The sequence below is a fragment of the Anneissia japonica genome, unplaced genomic scaffold (assembly GCF_011630105.1).
Source record: "Anneissia japonica isolate Jap-2015-1 unplaced genomic scaffold, ASM1163010v1 scaffold287856_len476331_cov182, whole genome shotgun sequence".
Taxonomy (NCBI): domain Eukaryota; kingdom Metazoa; phylum Echinodermata; class Crinoidea; order Comatulida; family Comatulidae; genus Anneissia; species Anneissia japonica.
In genome coordinates, this window is record NW_022719207.1 from 80,335 (window position 1) to 102,667 (window position 22,333).

Genomic DNA, 22,333 nt, shown 5'->3' on the forward strand with positions numbered 1-22,333 from the left:
AACGCAAATTATTTTTAATTAGTCTCATTGAATTATTATTATTATTATTATTATTATTATTATTGTTATTGTTGTTGTTGTTGTTGTGATGAAAAGTTAACACAAACAATGTGGTGGCTAAACGAATATTACATGTAAATATTTTTTATTATTTGTTTGTTCCCCGACAAAATATATCGTCTTCCCCGACGGGGGGGGGGGCTATAGTCCCCCAGCCCCCTCTGGTGCCACCACTGAAATGTTACCTATGATTGGCCATTGTCTCCTATTTTTCGCTTTAACGTTTGTTTATTGGAAATGAAGTAGCCAAGTTGGCTGTACTGCGCCATATGCGCATGCAAGCCCGTATGTACGCACTTGTTAAGAGCCGCACGAGTAGCATTCATGTCCTCGCGTTTGTCAGCAGAGAAGTTAACAAACCTTTAAACTCTATCTGAACTTCTTCGGCGTGCATCAAAAATATAAAATCAAGGACAGTACACTGGGTAGGGTATTAGACATGATACGTCTTTAAGATCCAGTAACTCATCAGCCACGTGATGTCAAGATTGCACGTTCCATTGCAAGTTCATTTGAGGTAACCAGGGTGGAAGGACGTAATTATGCTTTTCTTCATCTTATCAATATTAAACTTAACTCGTAAACCGTGTACATACGTTGAAACAGTATTTAATTTCTTGTATGACGTGACTGAAATGTTATAGTTATTATTACCTACATAATTATTTTATAAATTCTTTACTTTCTTGAAGAATATCATTTTAAGTGAAACGCATAGGTTTAAGGTGGTTTATATTCTAAGCAGAACACTGTACTGTATAGGCCTACACATCATTTATCATAACGTGTTTTATATATGTTTATTGAAGTACATTGTAGCTGTACTTTTTTTTGTGAAAATCAGTACAGTAGGCTTATATTGTTTCCTCATTATAGGCATTGGCATATCATCTTAGCGATCGACATCAGCAACTACAACTGCATTACTCCAGTACGGTACTTTACCTCTTCAGGATACAGGATTTTGATTCATAACGAACTCGCATGACATCTTTTGCCAATTTTCTTCCATAGGCTTATCAGTCATCTTCGTTTTTGTTTTTGTAAACTGCTTCTTTAAGTACAGTAAACTTTAGATCCTACATGCAAACCCTAATTATTTGGTCATCGTGGTTTTTCCAGAGAAGTAGGCCTATTTGTAAGCCTTTCCGTGTTTTGGGCGTTCTCTCATGTGTATATGGACTAAGATTAATCTGAACATCTTTCATTAAGGTGAGGTTACACATTTGTCTGATATATCCATTGTAATATTTAAAGTAAATCATTTTGAAATAATGAACAATGGACCTTTCCTTTAAGCCCCGCCCCTTGGAAATTGTTGCTAAGGTCCCACAAGACGACATGTGTTAAAACATACGCAAACACGTGCGTTTGTGGGACAACACGTGTGTTTGTGAGACGCGCGCGTATTCCTAGCACTGTTCTGATTAGTCAGTTTTAAGTTTGATTGACACTCCGGAAAGATCTATTATTTTAAAGTAACAAAAGCCGTTTGCTTATGTACTTGAATAAGTTACCAAATTTACTGAAATAGACAGGCCTACTGTGTTATGACATTTCAAGTTAGTGTAAACATTTAAATGTTTTGAAAATTATTCAGTTATATTTTGAGTACCGTAGCCCTTCAATTTGATTCAGTTTTTTTATGAAAATTTCAATAAAATGTATCGTATATTGTATCGTACTTCAGACAACAGAATACAATACAATACTTTTATTCACATCTAAAATATAATAAGTTGAATTTCAAATACACAGAAAATGTCTTAAAAAGTGATTATCAAAACGTTGTAAAATATGACAATAAAAAGATATACAAACAATAGGGTAAAAAAAAAAACACGAAACAAGAAACACAAATGAGAATCCGAAGTTATAATTATAATTGATATTATTATTATTATTATTATTATTATTATTATTATTATTATTATTATTATTAGTATAGTTCATATTATTATAATTATTATTATAGTTATTAATATTATTATTGTGAATAATATAAAATAGGGAAATCTGTTTCGACCATTGTTGGAGCAGGACACCCAACAACATTCATTCAACATAGGCCAATACTATATTAAACATATAAAACATATATTAATTGATTGTCCATTCATATCATTAAAAATAAATATGATTATCATCGTAAACATCAATCAGTTAATCAATTCATAAGGGGCATCATGATCCTCATCAACATCATTACCGTTGTCGTCAATACCATCGTGTCTTTCAACTCCCCTTCTCTATGCTCGCTATGCTATGATGGATTTGATATAGTTTAAAACAAATCCTGAATAAATTGCATATTTATCCTTATCAATCAGTCTATTATGATTATTATTCTTATCAATCTCTCTTTGCAGCGTATGACATTTATTACATTATTATGATGTATAGCTATAATGGACTTCTATGCGTATAGTTATGATTCTTCGTAAGCAATCGCTCTGCGAAGAGGAATTGATCATCAAAGAATTATGAATAATCAAGATGAACGATTATAGCTACATGTTTATGTGTATTGACTTATATTGACTAAGTGTGTTGACTTCTACCTACAAGACGTTGACCTTATCCTAGCATCTAACCAGGCTAACAAACAAAATAATCGCCGCTACGAAGCAAGATGATCTGCCGTGAACCCAACTAGTGGTTAGGGGACATCATTAATGAAATGTAGGCCTAAATCCCCATACTCTTGATAGTTAAGTCATTCAAACTTGTTAAATAATCTGCGTTTGTTTCATTTTTTAATAAAATATTGGGTTCGATTCCCGATGTACAGTAGACTAGAACTAAGCAATTATTATTATTATTATTTATATAAACCATGAAGACGGCTTTGTTTGTAGCTCCTCGCTCGGTTATACGCTTGCTAGGCAGGATCGCGGTGTATCGCGTAAAATATTGTTTGCTTGATATTTTGCACGAGTGTTACTTCAATGCGAGTTGCGAGTAGGAAGATGAGAGTTGCGAATTGGAAAATACGAGTTGCGAGTTGGAAAATGCGAGTTGGAAAGTGAAGGCCTACTAAAATCCACAGGGGCGGATTTAGGGGGGGGGGCGGCCCGGCCCCGGCCCGGTCCCCCCTTTTGGGAGGTAAAAAAAAAGAAAAAAAAAAGAAAAAAAGAGAGAAAAAGAAAAAAATAGCCCAGAATGCCTCAAATGTTATGTTCGGGCGTCTAGAACACAAAAATGTCGCGGGGGCATGTACCGGACCCTACACATCTAGATGTGTATAAGAGACATAGCATAATGTATTAATGTTGATAACAAAATTATTTTATCTGGTACCAATCTAAGCTCTTCTTTTCTTAGATGTTAGATGTGCTTGCAAAGAGAGCCACATTTCACACTGAAGGGTGTGTACGACATTAATAATGTTATGTCAATTCCAAGAATGTTTAAGGTTATATCTGTTGATGAGGAATTTATTGATTAGGCCTATAATAGCAAATTGCATCAATTTATTTTGCAAAAACAAGGTTTCCAGCTTCAGAATGGGGCACATCCCCTGTCCGCACATCCCCTGTCCGCACAAGGGCACACATTGGCGCTAACACCAGGCGCGTAACAGGCGTCTTGGGTCAGAGTGGGTATTTATTTTCCCGGTTAGTAATTTACCATACCTACCCCACCCACTCCCCATATAGAAAACAATACGACATAGGGCTTATCTTATTTATAATATAGGCCACACACGTGTGTTTGAAACTAAATATAAGCATTTTCATCATGGTTTTATTTTATATTACAAACATATTCTTTCACCATCAATACGCATTGAGGCCCTTCTTTTAGGTTAAAAAGATCTATCTTAAATTTGTCTTCCTTGAGTTTGGGACTAGTATGTGTTTCAATAACTTAAAAGGATAAACCTAAAAAAAAAACCCTAAAAAATGCACGCGAATTAGCGCGCAAAATATTTTTGTGTTTTTAATTCTAATTTCGTCGGAATTGATGAAAACTCCTTAAAATGTGCAATTTATAGAAGAAATTGGCCTACCGTAACAAGAAATGCGCGCAAAGAATTTGAGAATTTTAGGCACTTTCAGAGGATGCATTTGTCAAGGGGTGGGGAAAGATTTTCCAAAGATGGATATTTTCCCCTTGTCCCCCGGTGTTTTTAATTCTAATTTCGTTGGAATTGATCCAAATTTCCTAAAATGTGCAATTTTTAGAGGAAATTGGGCCATGTTAACAAGAAATGCGAAATTTGAGGTTTTTAGGCACTTTCAGGGGATAAAAAGGGCATTTATAAATGGGTGGGGAAGATTTTTGAAAGATAGATATTTTCCCCTTGCCCCCAGTGGTTACGCCATCGGGCAGCATAGATCAAAGGAGTTATGACAGTTTTTTGAAATAGAGAAGGGGTTGCAGGGTGTTGTGAGTCTGGTCATTATGGTATCTTCCTTTTTATTCTTGTCTTTATTTTTCTCTTCTCTTTTTCTTTCCTTTTCTTTTCCTCTTCTTTCTCTTTCCCTCCCTCTCCCTTCTTTCTTTTCTCTTATTACCCAGCCCGGTATGACGGCTTGGTCAGCCCGGTAAAAACCCTCCTAACTAAACTTAACAAGCCCTGTCTCTTATACACATCTAGATGTGTATAAGGCAATATGAGTGTGTAATGCGTAACTTGTAATTTGCTGACAATTCACCTAAATGTATACATATTATTCCTGCATAATATATAAAATCCCTTCCACATAAACATAAAACACAACTAGTTTCCTATAGGCCTAATAGGCCTATTCGGAAATCTAGTTTCTTAACTGGTAAATACTTTAGGCCTACTGCACATGCGTGTTGTCATGGTGACAGACGCAGTACAAACTATGTGCCATGTTCTCGAAATTTTCAGCATTCCAGAGTAAGCTTTACCTCAATACTTTAATTTTCGGAGATGTGATTGTAAAAATGATTTAATATCTTTATAATCCGTCATAATCTGCTGGTATTTATTGATATAAAGGTACTCATTAAATGCTCTTAGGCCTTCATCAATGATGGGTTTCGTGAATCCGGCCACCCACTTCGTCCGCCGAGCATCAATGTACCAATGCGACTTGTTGGATTGGCTTATCATTTCATAATCTAGCAAATACAATCAGAAAAATTCACGGGATGCTTGTCACGAATGGACATAACGTCAACCTGTAGCAAATAGGCTTAGGCGTTAAAACTAATCAAAATTGTTAGTAGATGCCGCCTTTAAAAGTTTAATAAAGTATGCCGTTAGTTCAGGTGTGGTTGTGTGTTTAGTTTCGGTAGTTCATTGTTTTAGATGGTTTTATTTATTATCCATAGGTCATATTAAACAGTTACCCCGAACGTAGAGTATGATTTAAGAAGCTTGTGGTTTACTAAAATAAAGTGGGTCGGTATGCAGCGTATTTTCTTTCTTAAATTATTGTTTTTTTCCAGGTAGTTAATAGTTATGTCTTGTTTGTCACTCGGTGGGTCTTACACACTGTTTCCACCCCACCCCAAACCTTTGAAATCGCTAAATAACGGACGAACAAGAAGGCCCTACCTATCTTAACCAATATCCAAAACAAACATAGGTCTAGTCTATTGTAATTTGTGTGCAAATTAGCTTTCTCAGTATATATTATGATTTACAGAATATTGATCAAATGGAAACTGATGTAACCAGTATATTATACAGTTTCATACACACATGCAGAAAAAAAAAGTACAGAGAGTCCTCCATCTCACCACCAATACTTGTAGACAGGTCATAGGCGTATGACCCAGCATTGTGCTTATTCGAAACTCTGTAGTCAAGTTTTACAATATGAGAAAGAAAAGAAGTACCGTAAGCTTAAATAGTGTGATTGACAAAAACAGGAGGACAAACTTGTTAAAAATGGACAAATAAAAGGGGAAATGAAGGGGTGTTGTTAATAATTTGGACTATCGTCTCGCTTTGTTTAAAAAAACGAAACGAAACCCTCTTTCAAAACCAATCTTAAAAATAAACTTTCGTAGGCTTAAAAAAACAAACGTGGTGGGTGATGGAAAAGGAACAGAAAGTACCGTAACGGAGATGTATTTTTATATTAACACGCGAGTGTTCGTATATAATATTGAGAGAGGTGGGCTGCTGAATCTTTAATAATAAAAGAGCTCCGGTTTCATTGCAAGAAATCTCCAAAAACATTTGACTTGAATTTCCGGGCCTCCACTGTTTATTATAAGTAATATACCGGTACTGTTTATTATAGTAATATATAAGACAAAATGCAGACCCATTTTGTTTTAATAGCAACATTCTGTATTTTAGACCTTACCTGTGAACCACTTTGCGTTCGTGCATGTGATGTAGAGCTGATACCAACTGACGGACGTACGGCCTTGCAGATCCCTCCGTCAGCCTACCCCCACGCTGACGTCGCACCAATGTAAGCAGGTCGCCGCCAGGTGCATATTCAGTGACCAGGCAGTAGAGATTGGTGGACTAAATAAAAAGAAATTAAAATACAAAAAAAAAAATCAACATAATCAATGTCATCAACAATATTATCAACATCAATAATATGAGCATCATTAATATCAACGTAAATATCAACATCAGCAACACCGTTAAAGTCAACATTAACATCATCGACAACAGCAATATTATTGATATTATTCAACATAAATGTTCTTCAAAAAGTTACTCGTAACTAAACTTAACAAGCCCTTTTAAAAGCTATAACCACATCAACATCAATATTAACATTCAGTGGCGGATTCAATTGGGGGTGCGGGGGTAAGCCGGCATGGGGCCCCTAAAAATTGTAAAAATTGTAAAAGAAATTGGAGAAAAAAAGAAAATTACATTCAAATTTTAAGTCTGAGAGTGCAATTTCCAGCCATTTAGAGGTGACATAATTGTATATTTATAGATCCACCATCCCTAGAATTAGTTCCTCCCTGGGCCCCCTCTACTTCAACTTCCTGGATCCGCCACTGACATAAACATCAACATCATTGACTTAAACATCTCTGACGCAAACATCATCAAAATCAGCATCAACAACATTCATCAATATCATTAACGTAAATATCATCCACAAGTGACACCGCCTCAATAACCATCAATATCAACGTCAAAATCATTATCAGGCTCAATATATATATATATATATACATCTACTACAACATTATCAATACCAACATTATCTACGATCTATTTTTCACGAGGATTTCTCGAAATTGCATTTGCAAGACGTAATTGCCAACTCGCAACAAGCATTTCTGAACTCAAATTACCCAATTTGCAACTTATTTGCAACTCGCATTTCAATTTTCAACTTGCATTTCCCAAATCGCTACTCGCATTTCCCAACTTGCAACTCGCATTTCCCAACTTACAATTTCCAATGAACTCTTTTATTCCCAATTTGCTACTCGCATTTCAATAATCAACTCGCATTTACCAACTCGCCACTCGCATTTCCTCGCAACTCGCATTTCCTTACAATTTGGAACTCGCATTTCCTAACTCGCAACTTGCATTTTCCCAATTTGCAACTTCAAATTTCCCAACTCCTAACTCGCCACTCGTACTTCCCAACACGTAACTAGCATGTCTCAACTCGTATCTCGCATCTTCCACCTTGTCGCATTTCGCAGCATACAGTATTACAATCATATGTTGATATTGTTTGTAAAGAAAAAATAATTAAGGAATGTAGCCAGCTTTTAAGGATTTTAGCCTACGCCTAGAACCTAAAACATACGCAAAAAAAAAATGCCGTCTTTTAAAAAGAACCTAATACAGGCTGTATTAGAATTGTTACGAGGACACGTTATCAGATCAGTATTAAAAGAATTTTGTTAAACAAACTATAATAATAACAAGAATATTTATGAGAAACGTGCAACCTCGACTGAGGCATATCTACGGTACAACAGATCAAATGAACCACATTCATCTACTGTTGGCGTTTCTTTAAAGGTTATATTTACTATCTACACGTACTGTACTTTCACACGAAATGTGAACAATGCGAGTGGGATACAACAATAGTGTTAAACCTTTCTCTTATACACATCTCATCATCGACAATAGCAATATTATTGATATTATTCAACATAAATGTTCTTCAAAAAGTTACTCCTAACTAAACTTAACAAGCCCTTTTAAAAGCTATAACCACATCAACATCAATATTAACATTCAGTGGCGGATTCAATTGGGGGTGCGGGGGTAAGCCGGCATGGGCCCCTAAAAATTGTAAAAATTGTAAAAGAAATTGGAGAAAAAAAGAAAATTACATTCAAATTTTAAGTCTGAGAGTGCCATTTCCAGCCATTTAGAGGTGACATAATCGTATATTTATAGATCCACCATCCCTAGAATTAGTTCCTCCCTGGGCCCCCTCTACTTCAACTTCCTGGATCCGCCACTGACATAAACATCAACATCATTGACTTAAACATCTCTGACGTAAATCAGCATCAACAACATTCATCAATATCATTAACGTAAATATCATCCACATGTGACACCGCCTCAATAACCATCAATATCAACGTCAAAATCATTATCAGGCTCAATTTATATATACATCTACTACAACATTATCAATACCAACATTATCTACGATCTATTTTTCACGAGGATTTCTCGAAATTGCATTTGCAAGACGTAATTGCCAACTCGCAACAAGCATTTCCGAACTCAAATACCCAATTTGCAACTTATTTGCAACTCGCATTTCAATTTTCAACTTGCATTTCCCAAATCGCTACTCGCATTTCCCAACTTGCAACTCGCATTTCCCAACTTACAATTTCCAATGAACTCTTTTATTCCCAATTTGCTACTCGCATTTCAATAATCAACTCGCATTTACCAACTCGCCACTCGCATTTCCTCGCAACTCGCATTTCCTTACAATTTGGAACTCGCATTTCCTAACTCGCAACTTGCATTTTCCCAATTTGCAACTTCAAATTTCCCAACTCCTAACTCGCCACTCGTACTTCCCAACACGTAACTAGCATGTCTCAACTCGTATCTCGCATCTTCCACCTTGTCGCATTTCGCAGCATACAGTATTACAATGCTAGTATATTACCATTATATTATTTTTATTATTATTATTATTATTATTATTATTATTATTATTATTATTATTATTATTATTATTATTATTAGGATCATTATTCACCTCCTCACCATCATAATCCCTAAAATTAATATCAATGTTCTTAACATTGCAAAGTAACATTTTTCATATGTTGATATTGTTTGTAAAGAAAAAATAATTAAGGAATGTAGCCAGCTTTTAAGGATTTTAGCCTACGCCTAGAACCTAAAACATACGCAAAAAAAAAATGCCGTCTTTTAAAAAGAACCTAATACAGGCTGTATTAGAATTGTTACGAGGACACGTTATCAGATCAGTATTAAAAGAATTTTGTTAAACAAACTATAATAATAACAAGAATATTTATGAGAAACGTGCAACCTCGACTGAGGCATATCTACGGTACAACAGATCAAATGAACCACATTCATCTACTGTTGGCGTTTCTTTAAAGGTTATATTTACTATCTACACGTACTGTACTTTCACACGAAATGTGAACAATGCGAGTGGGATACAACAATAGTGTTAAACATTTAAACCAGAGCCTGTATCAAATGCATCAGTAGGGTTTCATGTTCTGTTGGTAACTTTATGGGGAGTTGGTATTATTGTAATTATTGAATTGCTTTGCTCTGATGGTATGCACTAATTCTTTGTATTTAAGTAAAAACGGTTACTAAAATACTAATAATTGTTTAATAGATATCGTTACACATGTGTGTAAAAATTACACATGTTACTAATATTGTATGTGTTAATGTGCTACGTGATCTACTGTAACCTAAGTTCTGTATTGCTGCAAATGCCATCAGGGGTCATTATCCGCTTCATGACCATATTACAATTAGAATAATGAGAGGCCTACATCTGAATAGATACATATTAATATAATATGTTAACTCATCATTAAATAATGTAAATTAAATAAATTTGAATATGCAACTGAAGTGCTCAAATTATATTGAATATACCAAGTACTGTACCGTATGTCGAAACACAGTGCACCCGGAGGCCCCCAGCGCACTCCGCGGCCCCCAGCGCACTCCGCGGCCCCCAGCGCACCCCGCGGCCCCCAGGTCCCCTAGTTTCTGGACCGGTAACTTTTTGAGTCTAAGACCGCCACATGAAAAAATATCCTGACATTTTCCTCTGTTTAGCATTATTCCCCACTTCCCACTCCCCCCCCCCCCCCTTCAACTTCTCTGTCAGTATACGTTTATATTTACATCACATCATGTGCTTTTATTAAATATCCTATAGGTAACTTCTAGATGGTTGATGACGATGGTGATACCGATAATTATTCAACTTGACGTTGAGACCTGACAAGTCGGCCTCTGTTGAAAAATGAGTAGAGTCCTAATTACAAGTTGTTGTTGGATGTGTCGGATTGATAGCCTTAAAGTGGGCCACGTTTCCCTCTATTTGGCCGAAGGAATGTGCAGTGTAATGCAGAACCCTTTAGCACAATCTGAGTGTGGGGGGGAAGTCGGTCTGTGTGATGACAGATTCTTAGCACGCGTATGCTAGTGTACTACCGTTTAATGTGACCATAAGACATCGGTACGACAATCTACAATTTTAGGGCACGGTGGACATTAAAAAATTACAGTAAAACGTCGCAGAGCACTGACGGTATGAACAAAAATTCTAATATAAGATTAATTTCAATGATGACAAGTCAATCATTTTGAATCATGTTTTCAATAATAAGCCGTGTTGTCATCCCGGGCTAGCCCTGGGGATCAAAGTGCTTGCCCAATAACCTCAGCGTATGAAACCGTACCTTGCTGGAGGGATAGTTCGAATAATTCAGCAGTCATTCATTAGATAGTTGGACAGTATAAGTGTGTCGTTTTGACGCCCGTTAGTAATTTAATGAGTCGCGGTTGAAATTAATAAGTTAGATATTCCAAAACACCATGGAAACATTCATCACATATTTAGTCTAAACAAACGGATGCGTGTTCACTTGCCGCCAGTGATCCTAATGTGCTAATGGGTTGACGATAGTATAGTCGAGTGTCAATAGTGTATAGATACTTGAGGCGGTTGTTTGTGATATTATTTTCGTAGCTCGAGTTGGAGTGTCGTCGAGATTGAATCAGACTCCTGATGACGGCGGATTGGCATTTTTAGTTCATTTAGAGGTTAACAAACAAATCCACCGCTCCGCCGTTTCCGCTTTTGAACAATGTTTCAACACACAAACATAAAACCTGGTAATTAACCTACGACTTCGCACTATAGAACAATCTTGCTCGTTTAACAGGTTATATTCTCTGCTTAGAATGAGGCGGCTTAAGGAATGCCTCGGTGTTTTGTAGTTCTGTCATCCAGCCCCACCTGCTTGCTTTAATCCCTCAGTGAGGAAAGCCTCGAGTAAGCGCCCGAGGCTCGGCCACCGATCACTATGCCATGGTCCGATTTTGACATTTCCTTGTTTTGTTGTTTACCAAAAAGTTATAAAAAGATAAACTTTCTAAGAGAAAGGGCAAAAAAAGAGTAAATTATAATTATTATTATTATTATTAGTTCACTGGAGTGCATGTTTATTTATCGAATGGTTTCATCAATTACAAACAAACTTTTGGTGGTTCAATGGATGCAATGATATAACTTATTTCTTGAAACGTAATAACAATTTTTTGTATTATCTAATAAACTTCAGCCGAAAATTGTTCACATCATCAAATAAGTCCTAGTAGAGGCCTACAATATAAAATCCCTTTAGCGTCAGTTTATCATTCCGTATCACTGAGCAGCGGTACGGTAGTGTAGTAGTAGTAGGCCTAATATTATTACCGCATTGGAATCGGACTTTCTTTATCATTATACTATTGACATATCATTGATATCGATATGATTATATATTTGCAAACATTTGACTTCCGTATCATGTGAATAATGTAATGTTAAAGTAAATAATCAAATTAGTCCTATCTTCTTTATATGAACACTAAACTATATCACGTACGGTTAGGTTTATGTTTCACATAGGAATTCTTTGACACGCGGAATTAAGTCTTGGACGAGCGTGTGCATCGTCAACTTAACTTCTCTAAGCCTGTAGATACTCGGCTTAAAACCCGTCTCTGGACTGTAATACCGACGATATAGATAGCCTGTGGGCTAGAAAAGAATGACAGCAATTCACCCCCTTCAGACATTATGGTGACCCACACGTACTACGCCACATTTTAACCACAGTTTTCAGACAGCAGTCAGACCGTCCAGTCGACTGACTAATTCCACGTAAACGTGGCGTAGATTTTATTTATGCTTATAAAAGTTCAGCGAGAGCGCGTAATGAATTCATGTAATTATGTAATTCAAGTTATATTACAAGCCAATCAGATTATTTACATTTTTCGTTAAATACGAAGTCGAAAAAGTATGGATTAACTCCTGAGAGAATGACACTTGTAAATATTTTATTAAACGCGTTAACAAAAAAAAGGAAAAAAAAGAAAAAACAGAGCATTCTTTCTAATAAATTACATAAAGAATATTATGCATTAAGTACTATAAAATACAATCCATAAATCACACATTGGAATTAACTATTTACGAAAGTGATAGCGCTCCATAACACTTAATACTCATGCTTTAAATCTGGCATAATTAGATATTGATAATTTACATTACAAGTTTAAATGTATATTTACATAGGCCTGTTTTAAACAGTTTATGGATGTAAATTAATGTTAAATTTTCATAGGAAAACTGGGAGACGATTTAAATTTCTATCATAGCGCCCACTATGGTCTCTGCGGTCTATGACCTGAATAAGCAAATTGCACTGTATTAATAGTAGAGCAGAGTAACTAAAACATTCGATCGTTGTTAAATAATTTATACAATATTGTACTCAGTAAGCCTATGTGTGTGTGTGTTGGTCGTTTGACAAATACAAGTCTCCTCCAATGAAAGACCGGGTTTTACATGGTCTTTAGCACCTTTCGTCTCTAATCAGAATAATACAGATAAAAGACATTAATTTGTAAATACATAAACGCGTCGCAAGAGTATTGTATGAGCTACTAAATAAAAATATATTATCTTTATTGAGTCACACAGTCGTTCACATTTACCGTACCGGTGGTACGTACGGACTATGAGTTGTAACTAATCATTCTCACGAAAGAAAAATACTCTTCGGGAAAGGGGAGGGGGTGTGGTATTTGTATAGTGTATTCATATATGAAAAGAAAGAAAATCAAATTTAATACAAAACCATCATTTCATTGGGTACTCCTTTGGGGGAAGGGGATCACGGGAAGGGGATCACTGGGGTGATTATGTTGTGTGCTCTCGTGAGGACGATGACAATAATGGAAGAAGGAAATCTCGTCAGATATGATTTGGTGTTGGTATTCTGATTACCGGTGTCTTAATTTTCAATTTAAATTTGTTATAGGCCTAAAGTGTAGTTCTTTTTTTCTGCTTTACTGTTATTCTGTGTGGAAATTTTAGAGGAAATGGAAAGTTTTATCTGTTCAAGGTTATGGTGATATCGGTTTGCATGTATTTTTATAGAGTAAGGGTCCCTCTGGGGGTTGGCAGGGCATTTCGCATTATTGATTCTTTAATGAGGGGCGGGAGGTTGTCTTGTCAGTTTTCTTAGTGGTCTTTATTCTATTTGTGCTAAACTCAGTTACTTTATACAGTTTTTAGTATTGTATGTTGTAACGTCATTGTGAACATAATTTTGGACGCACCTTTACAATGTAAAGTGTGCCACTGTTTCGAAAGTGTAGTATCCAAATAAGTTATCAATATTAATATAGCAGGCACGTATTGTGTGTGTTCCTAGGAATTTTAATGTACAAACTTCAGATACAATTTGTGTACACTATAGGCTTATTTTAAGTAAACGTATAATGGTGTTAAAACATCGAAAGGGTTTTTATACTGATGATGTCAAGTGTGAGGTCAATTGTTTTCTTTAACAATCTCCAATTGAGGTTATTTTCGGGCGTCTAGAAAACAACAATTTTGGGGGACCCACTTTCGGGCCCTTTCTCCCTCCCCCTCCCTTCAGACATCTCGGGATCCACCCCTGAGTTGGATAGGTCATGGTGCAAAAAAAAAAATCTAAATCACTTAAGGTCAGCAAGAACACATCTTTTGGAGGGGACCGGAAGTGGCCTAATTGTCCAGTTTGATGGTTTGAGTTGTTCTTTATGGTCAATGTATTTTACGACAACAGGATATTCGTGGGGTTTTGGAAGAGGGGCCTTATCACCGGAACGTTATCACCAACGATTATCTTTTCAACAAAAAAAAACCGGAACTTGGTCAATGGATATATTCAATGGCCGGAGGAATTATCTCTGTACTTCAAAAGAGAAGCCGATAGGTGAATATACGCGGACATACTTAGAAACACAAAGTTCAGTCAAGGTGGTTGCGATCATCCCACTGATTCCCACAACAAGCAGTATGCGATAATTTTTCAGAGATTTCCTGGACTTCACACGGTAGGCCTTGACGTGATCAATGGGGGAGGGGAATCCTATATGAATAAATGCCGTGACCTATATTTGATCCATAGGCCTATTCTACTTTTGCCTTCGTTCGAAGTGCCAATTACCGGACTTAGCTACCACGCCCAACTACTGAGCTGTGAGAACGGATGATACAGACCTGACATAGGGCTATACCAATGCCGTAGCCAGGATTTTCAACCTGTGTGGGACAATATCAGGGTGGACCAACTTTACGCGTAAATTCAAATAATGTGGACCGATTTTCTTAAAATTTGTCCCATTTTACGCAAAAATATGAATAATCTGGACCCATTTTTACACAAAATAAGAGAAATCTGAACCTATTTTTAAAATGTGGACCCATTCTTTGTGAACCCAACAGAAAAATTGTGTGGGACTGTCCCAACTGTCCTAATAGCTGGCTACGGCATTGGCCTATACGTATGTGCTTCTGTCTTAATAATAAAGAGAACAAAAAATCATACGCTACTCATCTGTAAAATTAGAAATTCATCGTTGCATCTGTAACGACGAAGATAATTATACCTTTGGAAATAAAACATCGGTGTACCATAACAGCAGATAGCTAGTTAATGAATAGAACTTTATCAGCGACACATGTTAGACAATAACTAACGGTGCATCCAAATTTACATCTCATTCAAAATTTATAAAAAGAAAGGAATAAAGAATTCATTCACTCACTGTATCTGCGTGTGTATACAAATACGAACATAAACGTACACAGATTTATATAGAGTAAATGTGTATTTTATATATTTTATGTATTTTATATATAGGCCTATATATCACCGCATGACGGTTATTTTTATCATGATTTATATAGGCCTACATATATATATATACACACACATATATATATATATATAATATGTGTATATATATATATATATATATATATATATATATACTTATAAAAAGATATAAATACAGAGAGCATACAGAGATCCTATATACATATCCACATAATATATACAATGAATATACATGTAGCCTACCGGTATATTTATATACAGTATAAATACTTATATTCACATACATACATCTTACATATTCAAATACTATCAAGAAGATATTGACGGCATACCACTAGAGGATGACTCATCCTTGATTGGCAAAACAGACTGGTGACCTTAGGTAGACCTCTTATATCATCAATGCTGTTTCTCTTTTTATGAATTGCCCCGGGTGATAGGTATCCGACAAAGTGATCAGACTTTCTTGTGATTTATGATACACATCATTTGCGCTGCAAAATAGCGACCTATATAATAATATTTAATGTGCACATTTAAAATACACCCACTAGGTATGGAGTATATTTCTCGAGTAGTATATAGCCGAAAAGACACTATTTTTTTTTTTATTTATTTTTTTATAAATACGAACACGTTTTATAATACTTGTTTTGTTGAATAATGTAAACATCCTATTGATTAAATGTGAAAAAAAAAAAACACGTAGGTGGTATAGTTTTGTACACGACCAGTTACCGTTTGCGTAACTGTGATGAAAACATTAGAACTTTAAAATAATACGGTACCATTATAGTGTTATTTGCTGGCATGTATTATTTAATCGCATCGAATTAGTTAAATGTTAGACGGCCACTGGGACAGAATGGCATTTGAGGTATAAATTATTGTATTTATGGTACCTGTGTAGGTTTGTACATGACTACTTACCGTTTACATATAGTAATGAAAACAGTAAAACCTTAAAATAGTAAGGCCCCGCTTTTATAATGTTATTGACTAACGTTATTATTGGGTTTTTTATCGCACTGTATTAATAATAATGTAGACAGGATGGGAATTTGAAGATATGTTAGCATTTATCCTCCTTTATGTATTTTCATTTCATAGAGACAGAAGTTAATTTTATAGCTTTCACTGACTGTGGAGGGTATTGATTAATTATTATTTACTTTGGTTGACACGGGGTTATGAATCCATCAAACCCATGGCAACTATCATTGGTTTGACCTGTTGACATGACTAATGAATGGACTGTTAATTTCAATGTCCAGTTTCAACATGACCTCTCTACCTTTAAGCCTTAGGTCACCTTAGAAATTAATGTTCCAAAAGCGGTCCAAGAGGCCAATCAATAGCCTGCGGTGTCGTACCATATTTTACCATGATCTACAGGCTGATTTAAGATCAGAAAAATGAGGCCAATGACCTTGCGCTCTGTCTCGGTGTAGGTGCAATATTGAATAAGTGCAGGAGACCTCATAATGTACTTTAGCGTTTCATACTAAAACCGAAGGCCATAAATAATTGTCTACACCTCTAAATCTGAGGTGTAAATGTAGGCCTATTATTGGGATTGAGTAGAGTGCCTAGGCCTAAATAGTAATAAATCATGCCTACGAATGGTTTATTTGAATTTATTAACTATAACTATTCAAAGATCTTTTTTTTAGTAGGAAATTCTTGATATATTAAATTTAAAAAAAGTGAAATAGATATAGAAATCGTACGAACTGTACGTTAAAGAATTCCTGAAACTAAATATACACAGAAAACTATTGCAAGAACAATGTAGCATTTTTATTTCCAAAAGCAGAGCAGGTCATACCGGGAGGTCTGGGACTAGATGTGGAAGAAATGGTGGTTATGTACCTTTTCCTCCAGTTATTGATATTCAAAAATATGCATCTCATTAACCGTTTTAAATTTTTTTGGTCAAACACCCTTGTTGTGTCTTAGAAAAATCAGTTGTACAACATATCAAAATTTTGTTTTCCTCTAGAGCTTGCCGGGCTTTAACCTGAAGAGTAATATGAACGTATATTTGTCATCAAGACTAGCTATGCCCAACTGCTATACAGAAACTATCATCCATTATAACTTTCATTAAGTAGAAGGGTTAACCACGCCCTATCGTGACCACACCATTTGGTTTTGAGGGCCTGGACTCGATGGCCGAATAACGTCCTTGCACTTAATCACAAATAATTGGCGTGAATCTTGGGCGGAATACCCGGTTGCATTGCCTGGCTTCTTGCGCTGTCTTCTTTTGCCGAAGTAAAGTTCCTCTTTATCCATAGGCTACGACACGACACAACCATCACTTCCTTAGATCATATCGCGTTTATTCATTGCCTGAACATCAGGTCAAGGGCCTGTACCAATAGGCCAAACACATGTTTACAGTCACCACTTTTCTCTGGCATAAGAGACCTACATTATAAGCATTTATATTACACAACTTATATGTTTGCCTCTCAATAAACAACAGAGCCACATTAAAAATTAGGCCTGCAATATTGTCATATTTATAGACCTACCAAGTATTTCGTAGCCTGTCTATCAAAACAGGGACTAAAAATACGAGGTGGCGTAAAAGACCATTGACCAAAAAAACTTTTTTCCATTGGAGCGACATACACGCACCACGCGCAACGACTACATCATAGCATCTTTAACGGAAAGACTTAAGTACAGTATTGAGGAACTATAGGCTTTAATAAGACTTATGCAGTAATCCTGTATCGATGGTCCTGACGGATGCTTTGCACCGATGTTAGGCTTGGATAAGAACGTAACCTTGGCTTCATAGAACCAGTGCTTAGGCCTATTTCACTGACAATGTCAAGTGCAACCTGGGCTATAACAGGTACGGCGCATTACACGTACTTTGATGTTTGGTCTTACCCCTGGTGCCCATTTAGCACTCACTGCCGTCGGCCGACGCGATGGAGAACACAACGCCACGACGCGCACGCAATTAATCGGATCGCCCCCGACAATCAGCAGACGGCGTGCCGCGGCGTCGCGTCGTCTAGCGCTCACAGGGAGCGAAGTTCCTTTCGTCGTACGATGGTCGTTCGATTGCAAGTGCAAGACAGGATATGGCAAGCGTAGTGTATGGACCTACATACGTCAAGGTTTCTATAAAGTTAGGCCTATTGTACAGTATTACATAAAAAGCTGTCCCTGACAGTCAGTTTATCCCCCCAAAGTTTGGAAAGATTAACCAAGTTCAACCTGCCCCAAGCGTTTAAAAAAAATCGCTACCGAGTGTCCCCGACAGCTGTAGAAGTAGAAAAAGTGAAGAAATTATATAGAAACCAGGCTTTTCTGACGCAGAGGGAGTGTGTCAATGTCCCACTCTCTCAACACATCGAGATGAGTAGATCACGTAGATTGATCGGATACCGGTAGCAATCACGATGATTTGGTTAAATTCAATCGATTACTGTGAAATATCGTCTGCTGTCTAAATTAAGTTAGATTTTGCATATTGACGTCTACGAGTTGGTACTTCGCTCTCTGTTTACTCGAGTGGAAATTGTCGACTGGACTGCTAAGTGGGTTAATTTTGACAAAAATCTATCCAGTCTATTATACCTTGATCACATGTCCTGTTGGATCTGTGCCTTGATCTACGTTAGGCTCTTTCTCATTCTCTCTACTTCGCGCTACATATTTAGGCCTATTGAAGGCACCCAGCTCTCAGTCGGCTAAACAGCAACTGTGTGCGCGCTGAACCGTGGATATCTCATGGTCCCTGGTTCAATTCCATCCGCTGATCTTATTGTGTTTCAGCTGGAGGGCTGAAATGCAATTTTCAAAAGCGCTGTTAGGCCTATTTCGGATAAGACGTTTAAGCTTGGTCCCGTGTCCAAACTGGCTCACGTGCACGTTACAAAAACTCGTAAATTCTTTCTCAAAGCCTCATTTAGTGTCCTAAGTGAAAATTTACCCATTTCATACTCATGAAGGCCTATTTGAATCCAAATGAATTGCTCGCAAATCTTCTTTATAGAATAATGTTAAATAGGCCTACGTATAATGCCTATTTTTAAGTTTCTTTCTGATGTTTTGTCTTTTGATTATAAAAGAAAAAAAGAAAATATGGATGAGAATTATCGGAGTAATATATTAGTTTTCCAATTAAAATACAGGAGAGACGAAAAATATTTATGGACTTTTTGATCAATCATATAATTATGTGCATTTAATTATTCAAATTGTCCGTTATTCTTTCAACTTTATTTCACACTCAAGTGGTTCATGTCAAGCATGTATGTTATAAATATAAATAAAGATTAGAATGACTGTATCATTCAATTGCCCAAACTATTTTAGATACATTCAGTACCGTATGTGTTTGACCACACAGGATGCCTGTTTGTTTTCAGAAGCATTAATGGCCAAAATGAAAGAGTAAATAGATTTTCTGATAAGTTCATAAACAAAAGGAAGACCAGCAATTAAGGAACTTATCATTATGCCTGGGCCAATTGAATAGCACGTACCTTGATTGTTTCGTAAAGACGAATAATGTTTGGATGCCTGAGTTGTGACAGTACTTTGGCTTCACGGTACAAATTCCTTCTGACGTAATCCTCTTTCACCTTCCGAAGGTCAATGACCTTTATTGCAACCTGTAATGACAAGTTGTCACGTGAGTTATAATTGCTGTCATTAAATTGGGAAGCGAGGTTTTTTTTTTCGTTTTTTTGTTTTTTTTTTTTGTTTTTTGTTTTTTTTTTTTTTGCCGGTAGTAAATGATTTGTATGGGGCGGTATGAGATTAGCTTGTAAACATCCTTCCATCATCATTCAATCAATTAACGAATCTTCAAATATCCGTCAATCCATCATCGTTCTTTCAATCAACTTACCAATATTCAACCAGTTGTCAGTTAGTAATTGGGCCAATTTGTCTATCAATAATAATAAAATAATAAAATATCCAATTAATTATTAATCAACCTCCAACTAATCAACCCTTCCACCCCCTCTATCCAATAACCAAAATAATCTTCATTGTCTTTTGCTATTTTCTATTAACAAAGACCCTACTTAGGTATAAATAACTGATTCCCAGATTATATTTCCCGCTCCATTATTGTTCCACAATGCCAAGTTTGGTCAGTGTAATTTGGTTGCATCATGTAAGCACGCTCGCAATTCCACACGCCGTATAACATTATTTTTATGATAACTGACAGATGTCATTCTCTTGCCATTCTGCTGTCATTAGGATATTGTCATGGTTTGTAATTATAATAATAAGAATATGTTTATACATAAGCCCACTTCCTTTTAATTTAAAATGACATGGCTCTCATCATGCATTAGTGTATATATCTTTTTTTTATATTATAGAAAAAATATGAAAATAACCATGTTGCTGATGCTTCGCTTCAAATTATATAGTTTTAAAGTCAGGCTCCGGAGGAAAAAAATTTGTTGATATGTTGTAGAACTGATTTTTCAGAAAAACTTGGGAACGGTGAATGAGATACAGCTTTTTTAATATTTAAAAACTGGGGGGAAAAGGGGCGTAACTGCCCATTTTTACACCTTATTCCCCCAGTTTTTAAATATTAAAAAATCTGTATCTCATTCACCGTTCCCAAGTTTTTCGTCAAACAACTTTTTTCTGTCTTAGAAAAATCAGTTCTACAACATAGCAAAAAAAATTTTCCCTCCGGAGCCTGACTTCAAAAGCAGTCGTACACTAATGACAACGTCAAGTCAGTGTCTGCCAAATGTCTTGGAAAAGACGGCTACTTGTACCATGAGTACCAGTATAATAAAAGAGAGCGATAAATCAGAAGTTTTCTTACATCGTGGCATAAATTAGTGAGAAATTTTGTTTCGTATCAAAAATTTATGTAAACACATCACGCATTACCACGATTAAATTTCTCGTTAGAGGCATAATACGATTTTATCAGTGCACAGAAAAAAGACTGCAACAGGTGTGCCAATGTGTCACTAATTAAGTGTCCTCTATTAATAATAGCTAAGGCTTCATAACACCTTCACAATAATCCAGCCACCTATGTACGTAGCATGGTTTCTACGACAAGTGCACCAATTAGGCCTATTTTCTCTTTCGGGTGTGAGGCGGCGGCCCTGTCCGTGCCAGTAGAGGGGATTAACGCACGCAGGGGGTCGTGCCTATAAGTTCAAGAATAAGCCGGGTTTTATTTATCCCAGGATTTAAATACCTCACTTTAGACAAGCTATTGTATTTGTTGAGTAAATCAAAACGAGAATTAAGCTACTCTTGTGTATAACGATTAGGTAATTTTAAAATGAGCATTACACCTGCGGAGTAGAGATCACCATGGCACCTAACTTGTATAATTATATCAGTAAAACTTTCAGTATTACCTTTGTGTTTTGCTTTATATTGTTTTATATCGTTTTTATTATCATCGTACTGCCTGGGTCAAATTTCTCTTGCGCGAGTGTTCCTCCGTTTTAGGAGAGTACCAACAAATTGTATCGTATCGTATCGTACAGTACTCACTTACAGTATAGGTCTTCTTTTATCACGTATATTTTTACGTCCGTTGTTATTAATAAGGAGCTTCCTCAACCTTACAAAAAATCTAACATACGTCATTATTATTATCGTCATTATTATTATCGTCATTACTAATATCGTCATTCTTTCCGAAAACATTCTTAACAATAAGCTGTATATGATCCTTGATTCATGCGAAGGCATGAATCGCTACGTTGTGACAGATACAGTACCGTTACTCCAGGGGGTTGTCCAAAACTGTGACGTAACCGTATATTCGTTATCGTTTACTGTGACGTAACCGTATATTATATTCGTTATCGTTTCGTTTAGTATTCGAAAACTCTCTATGCGCTGCTACTCAGTGGCGGCGCCAGCGGGGGGCTTAACCCCT

General features: G+C 36.3%; 1 long non-coding RNA gene across 1 annotated transcript in view; it reads right to left on the reverse strand.

Annotated features, from left to right (window-relative positions):
- Positions 1-6,361: 6,361 nt before the first annotated feature.
- The window catches only part of LOC117110870, a 46,992-nt gene continuing 31,020 nt past the window's right edge, over positions 6,362-22,333 (reverse strand). The window contains exons 2-3 of the long non-coding RNA XR_004445779.1: positions 19,932-20,060; positions 6,362-6,523 (exon numbers count right to left, since the gene is read on the reverse strand). This is a non-coding gene — a long non-coding RNA (uncharacterized LOC117110870). The remainder of the gene's footprint in view (positions 6,524-19,931; positions 20,061-22,333) is intronic.